Source organism: Gracilinanus agilis, chromosome 3 (assembly GCF_016433145.1).
Source record: "Gracilinanus agilis isolate LMUSP501 chromosome 3, AgileGrace, whole genome shotgun sequence".
In the NCBI taxonomy this organism is placed as follows: Eukaryota; Metazoa; Chordata; class Mammalia; order Didelphimorphia; family Didelphidae; genus Gracilinanus; species Gracilinanus agilis.
Genome location: NC_058132.1, coordinates 314213576 through 314229465, shown reverse-complemented (window position 1 = coordinate 314229465; position 15890 = coordinate 314213576).

Here is a 15890-nt window from a genome sequence, read left to right as displayed (position 1 = left end):
ATCTCATCAGAATGCCTAGTATATTGTTCAGTATAGGCAAATGTTCTATCAATCATCAATTAATAAATAAACAGTTATTAATATTAGAAGTATCAGGAACATTAGTTGATGCCAAATTTTATGATAATTTTACCAGGAAATTTTAGAAAATCATCCTATAATCTATTTGCATTGTGGGGAAAAAAAGCATACCTTCTGCCAATCAAAGCAGCTATGTTCTTTGAGGTATTCTTAAATATAATTATCTTTTCTATGCCAGGCTCTTCGTTGGGCAGTGAAATGCAAAATGCTAGATAAATTTTACTTCACAGAACAGATTTAGGCATAAACAAGTGTCATTTTCATAACTTTAACTCACTGAACAGATCCAGAAGCTACTAAACAGCAAAAATGCTTGTAACCTAGTTCTTTCTTTCTCAAAGGAAAGACATTCTATTATGGAGTGTTGCTAGCATGACAATTAGGTTTTAGTGTTAGTTTTACCATTGATCAGTTGAATGTTCTTGCAGAAGCCACTCTTCATGCTTTCTATTTCATTATCTGTAAATGATGGAGCTAGACTCTAAATGATATCTAAAGAACTCTCCAATTTTGTTATTCTTTGATTCTAGAGAGGCTTGTTAAGGACATAATACACTAGCACTCATGGTAGACCAGGTTGAAACATTATTTTAGCTACAATAAGATCAAGTGATCAGTTCTCTTCTCTATGTTCATAGCTCAATCCTAGTATGGTTTTTTTGCCTGCATGCTGTGAAGAAAAGTCAATGTTCAAATGGGGTATAGGTGCAGCGTTAACAAGGGCTTAAAGACTAGTCTCTCCTTTGAAATGAAGTATGTATCCCTTCCTTCTCCTGTGTCAGGGTAATTGAACAATTGAATACTAACTGCCTTATGATGAGAACTGAAGAGTTCAGTAGCCCCTGAAGTCTTGCTTCTTCTTTAAATATCAGCAAAAGATATATTTATCCTTTTTTATACAACTGTGATTTTGGATTTTAGGCACATGAAGAACATGGAAATTCTTTAGACATAAAAAAGCATGAAGTTGGGAATCAAAACATTTAGGATCTAGTACCAGTATGCTTGTTGCTATGGGTCTATGGTTAAAATAAGTTCTACCACCAGAGATGTGAGCTCAGATTTCTATAAAATGAATAAGTAAAACTAGATAATTTCTGAGGTCCCATCCAAGCTTTACTGTGCCTTCACTCGAGAATACAAATAAAGTTATTTTCCACAAAGACCAAGTTTACTATAATGCACTACAAGGAATATCTATGATCTTCCTGATACTGGGAAGCCATGGGACCCAATGATACTAGGAAGACCCCTTCACTTATGAATACAAATAAAGTTATTTTCCACAAGGACAAAGATTACTATAAGGCACTATAAGGAATAAGGTTCATATCTATGATCTAACTGATACTGGGAAGCCATGGGACCTAATGATACTAGGAAGACCCCTTCTAATAATGTAAGGTAGAATCTTCTCTTGCTAGATAAACCAAATCAGAAAACATTTAATGGGCAGGGAACAAATCCCTCTTATGTTTCACCTTAGGATAACAATGAATATCTTGGTTTGGATGGTTTCATTCTGTATTCAAGCAGAATTAATAATCCTAATAGAATGGCTCCTTAATTAACTGTAATGCCTACCAGGTAGTTTATACACAGACATATGGAAACACCTTGAGCAGATGTTGCTAGAGAAAACTAATTACCTTCCATATTGAAATCCTTTAAGTCAACAATTATTTAACAGTTACCTACTATGGCTTTTCACTGATCATGCTAGCCAGTTGATTTAGAGCTAGAGAGAGACTAAGAGATAATTTAATCCATTTATCTCATTTTGCATATGAGAGAACTGAGGTTCAGAAAGAGGAAATTATTTCCCCCAAATCGTTCAGCTTATCACTAGCAGAATTTGGACTAAAATTGAGGTCTCCACATTCTTAGTGTTCTTACTACTGTATTATATTGCTGCAGATGAACTGGGCTGCTATAGGTGAGCTGCTCTCAGTAAACATTGATTCCACCCACATTTCTCATGTAACATCTTGTGAGAAGCGTACAATGCTAGGAGGAGATATTTTTAAGACATGGCTTCTGTCCTCTTTACCTTATTATCTGCTGAACAAGAAGCAAAGGTCACTATAATGTTCTAGAGAGCATAGTATCTAGACTGGTGATTTCTCGTATATGGGGAAATCCAAGGTGAAGAAACCCCCTCTCACAATGCAAGGTGGCATCTTCTTCTGCAATTTAGTAGTCTTAGAAATTTTGCCAAGGGCACAAAGCGATTTGTGCAGTCCCAGACTGTGCCAAAGTTAGTTTTGCTTGGCTCCCAGGCTAGTGCTCTTATCTACAATATTAAACTATTTCTTATAATAAACAACATTACAGGGTAACTACAGGGCAAAGGCTGCTACTGAAGAGTGGAGTCATGGAACAATTGATGGAAAAGAGGCGTATGAGTTTTATTTCAAAGGAAAGGAAGAGATATAATCTGGAAAAAAAAGTAGTAACATCCACTAGTATATACCTCATATAGAAATGTTCTTCCTTTTTATGACTGTCAGATCCACTTTACTGGGTTTTCCCAGAATTAGGCTTTTCTTTGGGCAGCTAGATAGTGTGGTAAATAGGGAACTAGGCCTGAAGACAGGAAGATTTGAGTTCAAATACAGCTTAGACACTTAATACCTGTGTGACCTTAGGTAAGTCACTTAACCCTGTTTGTTTTAGATCTTCATCTGTAAAATGAATTGGAAAGGAAATGACAAACCACTCCAGTATCTTTGCCAAGAAAACCCCAGATAGGTTCATGAAGAGTTGGTTATGACTCAAATGCCTGAACAACAAACAACAGCAACAAGTCTCTTCTATGTCTGAAAATTTCAAGGATAGAAGCTTTTAAAATATTGGCTTTTTGCTTCCTCCATCTCTATGACATTAGAAGTGGGAAATCAGTCATACAAGAGTATGACCCTCTTTCACCTCCTCTATAAAAAACCTTGCCCTCTTCAGGTTCCTGGATCTAACCTGATCCCAGAGAGACCTTAACGTATATCTTGAAGATGGACTAAGGATCTCATAATGGTATGCCAAGTCTTGGGAACTTCTTGAAAAATATACTGGAGTTCCTTTACACAATTGCTTAAAGACCATTGATCTCAAAGTACTTTGGCAATCTTCTTTTAATTATTTTTTTAATTTACCACTATTTTTATTTTACCTTTCCTAAGTCACTTTGTTGTTATCAGATCTACCTTTACTTTCTATATATGGAGTTAGGGTGTGGAGGTGAGAAGAAGTTGGCGATAAGGTGTCAATTGCTGCCTTCATTTGAGAATATACATGTTGCCCCAGTCTACTTTCCTCGTTTTCTGTGTTTCACTGAGTGTTTTTTGTTGTTATTGCTATCCTTTAAACCAGTGGTTCCCAAACTTTTTTGGCCTATTGCCCCCTTTCCAGAAAATATATTACTTAGCCCCCTGGAAATTATTTTTTTATTTTAATAGCAATTAATAGGAAAGACAAATGCACCTGTGGCCATCACTGCCCCCCCGGATCAAGGTAGTGCTCACTTTGGGAATCACTGCTTTAAACATATCAAAGAGGTCCTACTGGTTTTAGCATTGGACATCATCTAATTCTTCCATAAAAATGTCCTTAAGTCTTTGCAACAGAGTCCAAAAGGTAGAAATTCAAAATATAGATACCGTCACAGAACTGGAATTTCTTCTCTTCTATTTTGTAATCTATTTGATATTGAAGTTAACATATCTATGACAAATTTTTCTCCTCCATAAAGTGAGAAGGTTGGACCAGATGATTTCTAAGGTTCCTTCCATGAACAAATCTATGATCCTATGAGTCCAAAGCTACCAAAAAGAGACTCCAGGCTTACAGGCCTATTTCATCTCTCCATAACTAGGCACTATACTTCTAACCCTCCAGAACAATAATGGGAGTAATAGCATAAATGATAGTAATTATTATTTTTATTATTTACTTTTGTTATTTTTCATAAACTCAAGTCGGTATATGAGTATGTCTAAATAGTTAAGTTCCCCTATACACATGTTGGTAAACCTATGGCAGGCATGCTGAAGGGGCAGCTTTTTTCTCCCTCTCCACACATGCCTGAGAACATTTCTCACATAACTCTCCCCTCTGCCCAGCAGCCCAATGGGAACACTTCTTCCCTCCCCTGTCTGGAGTAAGAGGGTGGCTTACGTATGGCATTTTGGGAACTAGGTCTGTAAAAGGTTTGCCATCACTGCCCTGTACTATCCTCTATGAAAATAGCACCATTTAGTGTTTCTCACTTAGACGATATAGCAGCAGAGTTGGATAATTAAAAAAAACTGTTTATTGGTCATTCATGATTATGTCATGGTGGACAGAGAGAAGAAATGGACTCGAAACTAGCCATTACATATCTATAATGGTCTTCTCATCTTTTTTTTTTTACAAGATGATGATAACTTTTGTTTTTCTCTTGTTGGCTTTTAGAAGGCACTTCCTTTTGGAAAGACCTCAAATTCCTAACTTAGGACATCATTCTAGGAATTAGAGAAAAAGAAATTTAATTTAAGTGGTATTTCTAAACAGGAAAGAAACTATTGAGGAATGAATTGGTCAAGAAGCATTATTTAATGTCTACTATTCACAGTGCCAGATACAAAGTAGGGACTTAATAAATGTTGGTTTATTGATGAATTGATTGTTGTACTGTGTCAGGCACTGGGGGTACAAAAAAAGGAAAACGTGGATCTTAGTTCTCCAGGAAGTCCCTGACAAGTGGGAAAACCCACATGCTAATAACTATATGCAAAAAAGCTAGCATTAGTAAAAATGGGAGATAATCACCAAAAGGAAAGAACATGTTTACATAAAGATCCAGAGGGTACTGAACTTAGTTTTCTAGTTATACCCATTAAGATAACTATAATTGTCTGAGTTGTTGATTTACAATTAGAGATAAAAATGGAATTAACCACTTAAATTTGTAAATATGCATCTTGATGTTTTTATCCTTGGTAGTACTAGTAGGAGGAGGACGTGGAGGAGGAGGGGGAGAGAAGAAGGAGAAGAACAAGGAGAAAGAGGAGGGGCTTCCAGGTTAAGATGGCAGCAGAATAAAAAGCAGCTGCTTAACCTCTCCTAACCAAAACATATAGGACTCCTCAAGGGGACATAAAAACAAATCCAGATGAATGAAGGAACCCCACAACAGGGTACAGCATTGAAGGTATGTGGAATTGGGGCATTTCCATGCTATAAGGGTGTGAAATAGCTCTACTAAAACGTGAGCTGAGCACCCCCTCCCCCCACACCACCTACAGGGCCAAAGCCAGCACACAAGAGTTAGAGCAAATTTGGGGCACCCATTTAGTCCTTGGCAGCTACCTGGGGTCACCAGGACTTGTTCCTGAGAGCAGCAAGACTTAAGAACCCAAGAGGCTAAAGAACGTACGGACTTTGAACACAGACCCTGAGTGCAGGCCTGTTTGCAGCTACAGACAAGGATTCTGAGCACAGGCACAGACCTTGGGTGGGGACTCAGTGAAGAGGGGTGTATGGCTATGGAAGCAGTGCCCTGAGACTGTTAAAGGAGCTTCAGGCAGAGGAACAAGCAAGGGGACCACCAGGAGGCTTGACCCTGCAAACAACTAGACCTGAGACCTCAGGAACCTAAAGAGTGCAGAAAGACCCTGAGCGTGAGGATAAAGCTGAGAGGGCACATGGCTCACAATGACAAGCTGGAGACAAGAACCTCAGAAGAGAAAGATCAAGAAGAAATCTTTAACACTGGACAACTTTTACACAGAAAAAATCCAGATGACAGAGCAAACAGCAGAGGAGAACAAACAAGTAACCATATCCAAACCTTCCCCCCAAAAATGAAAACTGGTCACAAGCTCTTCAACAGTTTGAATCTGAGATTATGAGAAAGATGGAAGGGATCTGACAAGAAAATAACAGTTTAAAAGGCAGAATCCACAATTAGAAAGTGAGGCTCAGAAATCAAATGAATTGATAAGCAAATCGAAGACCAGAAATGACCAGCTGGAAGCCTTGAAGAACCAAACAGACCAGATTTAAAAGGAAAACCAAAAGATTATAGCCATAAACCAGTCTCTAAAGGCTAGAATTGGGCAATTCAAAAAAGATGCCCCCAAATCAAAAGAAATTGATAAGCAAATTGGAGACCAAAATCAAACAGCTAGAAAACAGAATAGACCAAATCAAAAAGGAAAATCAAAAGAATATAACATAAAACCAGTCTCTAAAAACAAGAATTGGGCAAGTAGAAGCCAATGGTCTTTCAAGACAAGAAGAACAAATAAAGCAAAGTCAAAAGACTGATAAAATAGAAGGAAACATGAAATATCTCAATGAGAAATTGACAGATCAAGAAAACACGTCTAGAAGAGATAATTTGAGAATCATTGGTCTTCCTGAAAAAGCAGAAATTAATAGAAATTTGGACTCCATACTGAAGGAAATTATTCAGCAAAATTTCCCTGAAGTTCTATAACAAGAGGACAATATAGACATTGAAAGGATCCATAGATCACCCTCTACACTTATCCATGAAAAGACAACCCCCAGGAATATAATAGCCAAATTCAAGAATTTCCAAATGAAAGAAAAAAATTTACAAGAAGCCAGAAAGAGACGATTCAGATATCAAGGAACACCAATCAGGATCACACAGGATCTGGCAGCCTCCACACTACAAGATCGTAAGACTTGGAATATGATATTCAGAAAGGCAAAAGAACTGGATCTACAACCAAGCATCACCTACCCATCAAAACTGACTATATACTTCCAGGGGAAAGTATGGGCATTCAACAAGATAGAAGATCCAAGTATTTGCATAGAAAAGACCAGGACTAAATGGAAAGTTTGATATCCATCCACAAAAACCAAGAGAAACATTAAAAGATAAATAAGAAACAGAGGGGAAAGAAAGAAAATTCTTATTTTTAAATTTGCCTCTATAAGGGCTTCAATAAAATCTAATTATTTGTGTTCCTATATGGAGAAATGTTATGTGTAATTCTCTGTTGTGAACTCTATTCACTATTATAGTATCCACTATTATAGTAATTAGAAGAATTATTCACAGGGAGAGGTTTGTATATTTGGAATTGGGAAGATGCCATTTAAAAGTATGTTATATATTTCCTATGGACATATGGGAGACTTTGAAACTACATTTCCCATGATTCCTCATGGCAAACAGGAAGTATGATGATGTAAGAGAGGGGATAAGTCTCCTGGGCCAGGAGGAAATGGCCCTCTTTAGCTACCAGGCGCGCGAAGGTATGGAAGGTAAAATGGCTGAGGGGGCAGTTTGAATACTTACAGGCGCGTGGTCTAATGATTTTATCCCTATGAGTATGGCTTTAATTAAACTACTAATTTCTATTATTATATCAGTCTTTATCATTTTTAATCGTAACAGGTTGGAGTACTAAATGGTCTAAGATGATAAGGGGATGGGTGGGAAAGAGGGGGGTGAATAGTAGAGGACACCAAGAGAAACTTGAATGAATAAGAAAATAGGATATTCTCTTACACAGAAAGAGGGCATGGGAAGGGGAGGGGATGAATACTATTATAAGAATGAGAGGAAGAAGAGTATTAAGAGGTAATATTTAAACCTTACTCTCAGTGGAATTAACTGTGAGAAGGATGAGTAACTATATGCATTGAGATATAAAATTCTATCTAACCCTACTGAGAAAGTCAGAAGGGATAAACCAAGGGGAGCAGAGGAGTGGGGAGGTCAAAAAAGGGGTGGGAGGAGAAGGGAGAGGGAATTCATTAGGCCTTAAAAATAAAAAGAGGGGCATAACAATGGAGCGGGTAGAAAGGATAGTAAATCAAGGGAGGGGACAAGGGTTACTGGTTTTAAAAAAATCACTGGTTTAAAAGGAAATAGCCTAAGAAAAGGGGTAAAACTAAGATAGGATACCAAAATGTTGGGGAATACACAACTCATAATTATAACTCTGAATGTGAATGGGATGATTGATTATACAAAATTAAAAAGTTTTTGTACAAACAAAAATAATGAAACCAAAAATCAGAAGGGAAACAACAAATTGGGAAAAAAATCTTTATAAGAAAAAACTTTGACAGGGTCTAATTGCTCAAATATACAAGGAGCTAAGTCAATTGTATAAAAAATCAAGCCATTCCCCAATTGATAAATGAGCAAGGTACATGAATAAGCAATTTTCAGATAAAGAAATTGAAACTATCAACAAGCACGTGAGAAAGTGCTCTAAATCTCTAAAAATTAGAGAAATGCAAATTAAAACAACATTGAGGTATCACCTTACATCTAGCAGACTGGCTAAATGATAGCAGGGGAGAGTAATGAATGTTGGATGGGATGTGGCCAAATTGGGACATTAATGCATTGCTGGTGGAGTTGTGAACTGATTCAACCATTCTAGATGGCAGTTTGGAACTATGCTCAAAGGGCTATAAAAGATTGCCTGCCCTTTGATCCAGCCATACCATTGTTGGGTCTGTACCCCAAAGAGATCATAGATAAACAGACTTGTACAAAAATATTTATAGCCGAGATTTTTGTGGTGGCAAAAAACTGGAAAACGACGGTATGCCCTTCTATTGAGGAATGGCTGAACAAACTGTGGTATATGCTTGTGATGGAATATTATTGCGCTGAAAGGAATGATAAACTGGAGGAATTCCATGTGAACTGGAAAGACCTCCAGGAATTGATGCAGAGTGAAAGGAGCTGAGCCAAAAGAACATTGTACACAGAGACCAATACACTGTGGTAAAATAGAATGTAATGGACTTCTGTACTAGAAGCAATATGATGATCCATAATAATTCTGAGGGACTTATGAAAAAGACACTACCCACATTCAGAGAAAGAACTACAGGACTGGAAACACAGAAGAAAAACAATTGCTTGAACACATGGGTTGAGGCTGACATGATTGGGGATGTAGACCTGAAACGACCACACCAATGCAACTATCAACAATTTGGAAATAAGTCTTGATTGATGACACATGTTAAAACTAGGGGAAATGCACAATGGCTTTGGGGGGGGGGAGGAGGTCCGGGGGTGAAGGGGAAAGTAAGAACATGAATCATGTAACCATGATAACTTTTCTAAAAAATAAAAATTATTAAAAAAAAGAGAAGGAGAAGGAAGAAGAGTGGTAGTAGCTAATTTTAAAGTATCAAAGAGAAAAAAAATTAGTTTATGGACCCCAGATTAAGAACTTTTGCTCTAAAATTTGCCTATTTCTGCTGTACTGAAGTGGAAATAGCTCATTCCCAAAGAAGGAAATTATAGGGAGTTAAATTTAGGAGTGATATAAGGAAGAATTTCCTAAGCATTCCAGTTGTCTAGTAGAACAGGCTATCACTAGAGATAGTGGCCTGAAGGTCCATTTATCTTCTGTGTTTTATGGTTCATTCTTAAGCTAGTGGTTCTGCTAGTGACTCCTGAAGCTCTTTCTTACTCAAAAATTGCAATTGATTAATAGTGATAATAATAATAACTAACATTTAAATAGCATCTACTATGGGCCAGATATTGTGTTAAGCATTTTACAATTATCATTTGATCCTCAAAGCAACCATGGGTGTTAGGTGCTATAATGAATTCCATTTTACAAATTAAAAAGCTGAGGTAGATGTTAAGTGACTTGGATAGGATCACATAGCCCATAAGTGCTTGAGGCCAGATTTAAACCCTGGCATTAGGAAGACTCTGGGACCATTTCGCTATCCACTGCACATCTAACTTACCTTCTTGGTGCTCTATAACTACATCTTTTAGACCATTAGAGTTGGTAGTATAGAAAAAGTTTATTCACTTTCAGTTCATTTTCCCCTATGACAGATAACAGACTTTCCTCCTGCTGTGGTATTTGTTGATCTGCCAGAAATTTAAGTTATGTTTTCAAAGACAACACTACTTCCATATGGGTCCAAAATTCTCATCATAATGAGAACATGAGGTTCTTAAAGGTGTGGTACTTCTTTTTAATTTTTTTACTCCACTACACTCTTGAAATATGGCTACATACAGAGCAAAAGCTCAGCAAATCCTTTTTGAATTTGATTGAATTGAATTCATAAGAGAAATGGCGAACTCTCACTAATCTAGTTGTGGTCATCAAACAGCATTTAGTTCACCTTCACTACTGGTCTCTGAGTACTCAAAAAAAAAGATCCAGTGAAGTTAATCTGACAGGCTAGAAGCATATTTATTTATTATATGTTTATTGTTTTATTCCACCAACAAGCTCAGTGTTCTGTGAATAAAATGTTAATGTGGAACACTAAAAAGTATTGCAATGAAAATAGCAAGAGAAGAAGCAGGCTTGCATCAGATTATGAAAAATGTCAATGAAGGGCTTGCTAGAATAGGCTAAAGAAATCCAGATTTCAGGCAAATGATGCTGAAGTCAAACCATAGGATCCAGTGCTACTGTAACCACTAGACATTTGAGGAGTATGGCATTCATGTCAACTCAGAGGTATGGAGTGCCTGCATATTAATGTTAGTATATTTTTATATGCCTTGTTCTTAATAGTCCTTTGGGAAAGAATCATCGCATACTCCTTTTCCAGCTATGTCTGGAGTCTTGCAGGTGAGTCTCTCAAATAAAAATAAAGAGCTGCTTATTTGCCCTGATATTTCACACAGGTTGGGGTGGAAGGGAAAGCTGGACGTCTTCAAACTGTCTGGAAATTCAAACAAAATGAAGAGGCAACTTTTGCTTCTTATCCTTTAGAGAGGTGGATGATCCTGTATTTGGGCTATAATAATTACAATAAGGGCTGATCCATTTCTACACTAGAAATATGAGGTCAACCCTAACATGTAAACATGTTTTAGAAACTGCAGATTTTTTAGCTTATAGAGCCACACTTAGCAAGAGTATGTAGCACTCAGCTAGAACCATTGCCACCACAGGTTAAGTTGTCACAATGGAATTAAGAAGACCTGAACTTTGATCCTGTCTTAGTCACTAACTACCTGTGTGACCCTTGGAAAATCATTTAACTTTGCCTTTTTTCAGTTTTCTCAGCAATAAAAAAGGGTATACTATTTCTTATATTACAAGGTTATTGTGAACATCAAATGATTTAACGTAAATAAATCAGACTATAAAATTTAAAGGATGATATAAATATTAGATATGATGATAATCATCATGATAAAAGATAGAATGATTTTTCCACACACACCACAAGTGTGTTGATCCTCAACAAAATACAGGAAGCTGACCAACTCTGAATAAATTATGGTAAAATACTGCCCTGCTGTGCCAGGTAGCTGTTTCTGAAAATGGGATTCTTTTAATCATTTAAAACTAGTTGAGGCATTGGACTGTTGTGTAAAATTTAAACTTTGCATAGTCCAAGATCAAATCATCATAGAGAATTCAGGCAGAGTCAATCAATAGACCAGAGGGATGAATTAGAGACAGAAAGACCTGAGACCACAACTAGCCTCAGAAACTTATAGCAGAGAAAATGGTGGATAAGGTACATGGACTCACCTAATCTCTACCAAATTACCCTCCAAACAACTACTGTGACATAATGTCTCAAAATAAATTCTGCAGTGGCAGAACCCATAAAAGGACAGGTTGAAACAAATTTTCAGTCCAAGATAGCTTAAAAGGTCATCACGGAAAGGTTATTGCAGCAGGGTGGGAGTGAAGCACATACCAACTCACCAAAGCAGGCCCCAACTCTATAAGGCTGAGCAAGCCTTGGCATGGTTGAACCAACAGTAATAGGTTGTAGAGGTCATAGCCACTGACGGTAAGGCATTCTTTTGCTGGCTCTGGGTGCAGGACTGTGTTGAATTATTCATACATGGATCCAGTTCTCAGTCCCAAGTTTCAGTCTCAAGGTGAGGACCAGAACTAACAGACATCAATCATTATGATCCCAGGGAAACAGGTGACCCTGGTCCCAATTCCAAGGTAGAAAGTATGTTTATGGTCAATCAAAAGACCAGAGGACAAGCCAGAAGGGTATTAAAATCACCTCCCCTTGGATTGTATCACTTTAGAAGAACTGAAAACTTTTAGATCCCCAGAGCAAGTTCGAAAGTAGCTGCATAAAGAACTTGAAGCTTGGAACAATGACTCTTTCACTTCAGGAATAAGCTTACCTATAAAAAGTTATTTTTTTAAGTTAAAAGATAAGAAAAGGCTGGAAAATCAACATGCAACAAAAAGAAACTAAATGTAAAAAGCTATTTTAGTGACAGGGAAGAACAAAAAATTAACTCAGAAAAATACAACAATGTCAATACCTCGGTATCCAAAGTGTCTCTCTCTCTCTCTCTCTCTCTCTCTCTCTCTCTCTCTCTCTCTCTCTCTCTCTCTCTCTTTCCATATATGTGTGTGCACACACATATATATATATATATGTATGTATATAAACATTGTCCCAAGACCAAACGGAACTCCTTGAAGAGATCAAAAAATTTTTTAAAATCAAATAAGAGGTAGAAGAAAAATTGAAGGGAAAAAAAGTGATGCAGGAAAATCATGAAAAAAGTTAATAGCTTGGTAAAAGACTCAATTCAAAAAAGAATTCTGAAAAAAACAATGTTTTGATCATGGCTTTTGGGTAATCCACTATTTCTTAGATTATCTCATCTGGATCTTTTTTCAAAGTGAGTTATTTTTCCACCATTCAGATATTTCAAATTTTCTTCTTTTTTCATTCATATGACATTGTTTTATTTGTTATGATGCTTGTATTTTATATCAAAACCCGTTTTTCCCTTGTTTAACCTTTCCTTTTTCCCTCCTTAGGTATGGGCAGATAGTATAATAAGCCATAGCAAAAGCAAGACTATTGAGGTGTTAGGAATAAGATATTGTTTAGGAAGTTGCTTAGTTATAGCATAAACAGAGTAAACTGTGCTGAAATATCTTAAGCCTGCAGAATTTCCAGTGGAAATTTCTACTAGAAAAGGGGGGATTACTGTAATGTAGAAGATGGCAGCATGGAATTCCTGCAAAATACAGGGTCAAGCCTGTATTTTGGGTGAGAGGTAGTTTAACAGTTGCATTCTGGGACTTGAGGTGAGCAGATCTTTCTGCTTGCTGCTCCTGACTTTGGGGTTCACCTGAGGGGCCATTGTGACAAAAGCCATTGTGGTTTTTACTCAGGAGTTAGCCTGTCTAGTAGGATTAGACCTTAACAGCATCAATATAACAATTATTTAGTAATATAGAGATTAGAAATAATTACTCTTAACCTAGAGAGCAAGTTTAGCTAAGGATCTGCCACTCCCTCCTGGTTGGGGGGGCCGCGTCAACCTGACAGATCAGGGCTTCCCATTACTTATCCAAATCCTAATTACCCGCTCTGCCTTCCCTTTTCCTTCCATTACCAATATAAGCTTTATCTTCAATATCTGTGCCTGGGAATTATTTGAGGATACTCACTGCTCTCTGTTGCCATTAGCTTGAATCCTGTTGCCAGCTTAGGAAGACAAGACCCATCTCAGTCCTCAGCATTAAGATAACTAGCCACTACTCATTCCTCTATTAGACCTGTGGGGAATATAAGTTAAGAAAGGGAACATCATTAAAGATTAGCCTCTGCTGAATCTTGCTTGAAGAACCACAGCCCTGACTCCATCATCAACTAAAATCAACTGCTTGGGGGGAGGGGTTTGAGAGCAAGGAGTTCCTTACCCCCTCCCTACTCACTCAAGCCTGTCAGTGTGGGCAAAGAGTGTCCTGCAAATATGTGGCCCAAGCCTAACAATCAGGTTCCCCAATATTTCTGTTATTACCAACATAACAATAATTAGAAAAAATATAACAAAGTTTATCTGGAAGAATAAAAGATCAAGAATATTAAGGGAACTAATGAAAAAAATGTGAAGGATGGTCACCTAGAAGTACCAGATCTTAAATTGTACTATAAAGCAGTGACCATCAAAACAATATGGTACTGGCTAAAAGACAGAAGGGTGGATCATTGGAATAGGCTCAGGGTAAATGACCTTAGCAAACTACAATCCGATAAACATAAAGATCATAGCTTTGGGGACAAGAACCCACTATTTGACAAAAACTGCTGGGAAAATTGGAAAAAAGTATGGAAAAAATTAGGTTTAGATCACTACTTCACACCCTATAATAAGATAAATTCAAAATATGTAAATGACAACCATAAAGAGGGAAATTATAAGTAAATTAGGTGAGCATAGAAAAGTATACCTGTTAGATCTATGTGAAAGGGAAGAATTTAAGACCAAGTAAAATATAGAGAAATTACAGGATGTAAAATGAATAATTTTGATTATATTAAATTAAAAAGGTTTTGTACAAACAAAACCAGTGCAACAAAAATTAGAATGGAAGCAACAAACTGGGGAAAATTTCATAACAAAATTCTCTGACAAGATCTAATTTCCCAAATATATAAGGAACTAATTCAAATGTACAAGAAATCAAGTCACTCTCCAATTGACAGGTGGTCAAGGGATATGAATAGGCAATTTTCAGATGAAGAGATTGAAACTATCAATATTCACATGAAAAAAGTGTTCTAAATCCTTCCTGATTAGAGAAATGCAAATCAAAACAACTTTGAGGTACCACCTCACACTTAGCAGATTAGCAACATGACAGAAAAGGAAAATAAAAGATTTTGGAGAGGATGTGGCAAAACTAGGGCACTAATGGACTGCTGGTAGAGTTGTGAATTAATCCAACCATTCTGGAAGGCAATTTCGAAATATATACAAAGGGCTTTAAAAGACTACATGACCTTTGATTCAATAAAACCACTACTAGGTTTGTAACCCAAAGAGATAAAAAAGTTTGTACAAAAATACTTATAGCCATGTTCTTTGTGGTGGTAAAAAATTGTAAAATAAGGGGTTGTCCCTCGATTAGAGAATGGCTGAACTAGTTGTGGTATATGATGATGATAGAATACTATCGTGCTATAAGGAATGATGAGTTGATGGATTTCTATATGAACTGGAAAGACCTCCATGAACTGATGTGGAGTAAAATGAGCAGAACCAGGAGAACATCATATACAGTAACTGAAACATTGTGGAATGATCAAATGTAATTGACTTTGCTACTAATAGCAATGCAATGATCCAGGAAAATCCTAAAGGAATTTTGAGAAAAAATGCTATCCACATTGAATGAAAGAACTGTGGGAGTAAAATTGCAGAAAAAAGGCATGCAGTCTATTATTTGTTTATGTGGGTATATAATTTGGGGTTTTGGTTTTAAAAGATTACTCTATTACAAAAATAAGTAATTTGGAAATAGGTATTGAGTGATAACACATGTATAATGCAGTAGAATTGCTTGTCACCTCTGGGAGGATGGAGGAAAAAGGGGAGGGAGAGAACAGGAATCATATAACCATGGAAAAATAATTCTAATATAAAATAAAATAAAATAAAAATCGTATGCACTCTTTGACCCAACAATACAATTACTAGATTAAAAAAGGGGGAAAGGCCTATATGCACAAAAATATTTATAAGAATTCTTTTTATGTTGGCAAAGAATTGGAAAGTAGGAAATACCCATCAACTGAAGAATGGCTAAGTAGTTGTGGCTTATAATTTTTTTTTTTAACATTTATTAATATTCATTTTTAACGTGGTTACATGATTCATGCTCCCCTTTCCCCTTCAACCCCCCCCCCGCGCCCCCCCCCCACCCTTGGCCGATGCGCGTTTCCACTAGTTTTGTCATGTGTCCTTGAACAAGACCAATTTCCAAATTGTTGGTAGTTGCATTGGTGTGGTAGTTTCGAGTCTACACCCTCAGTCATGTCCACCC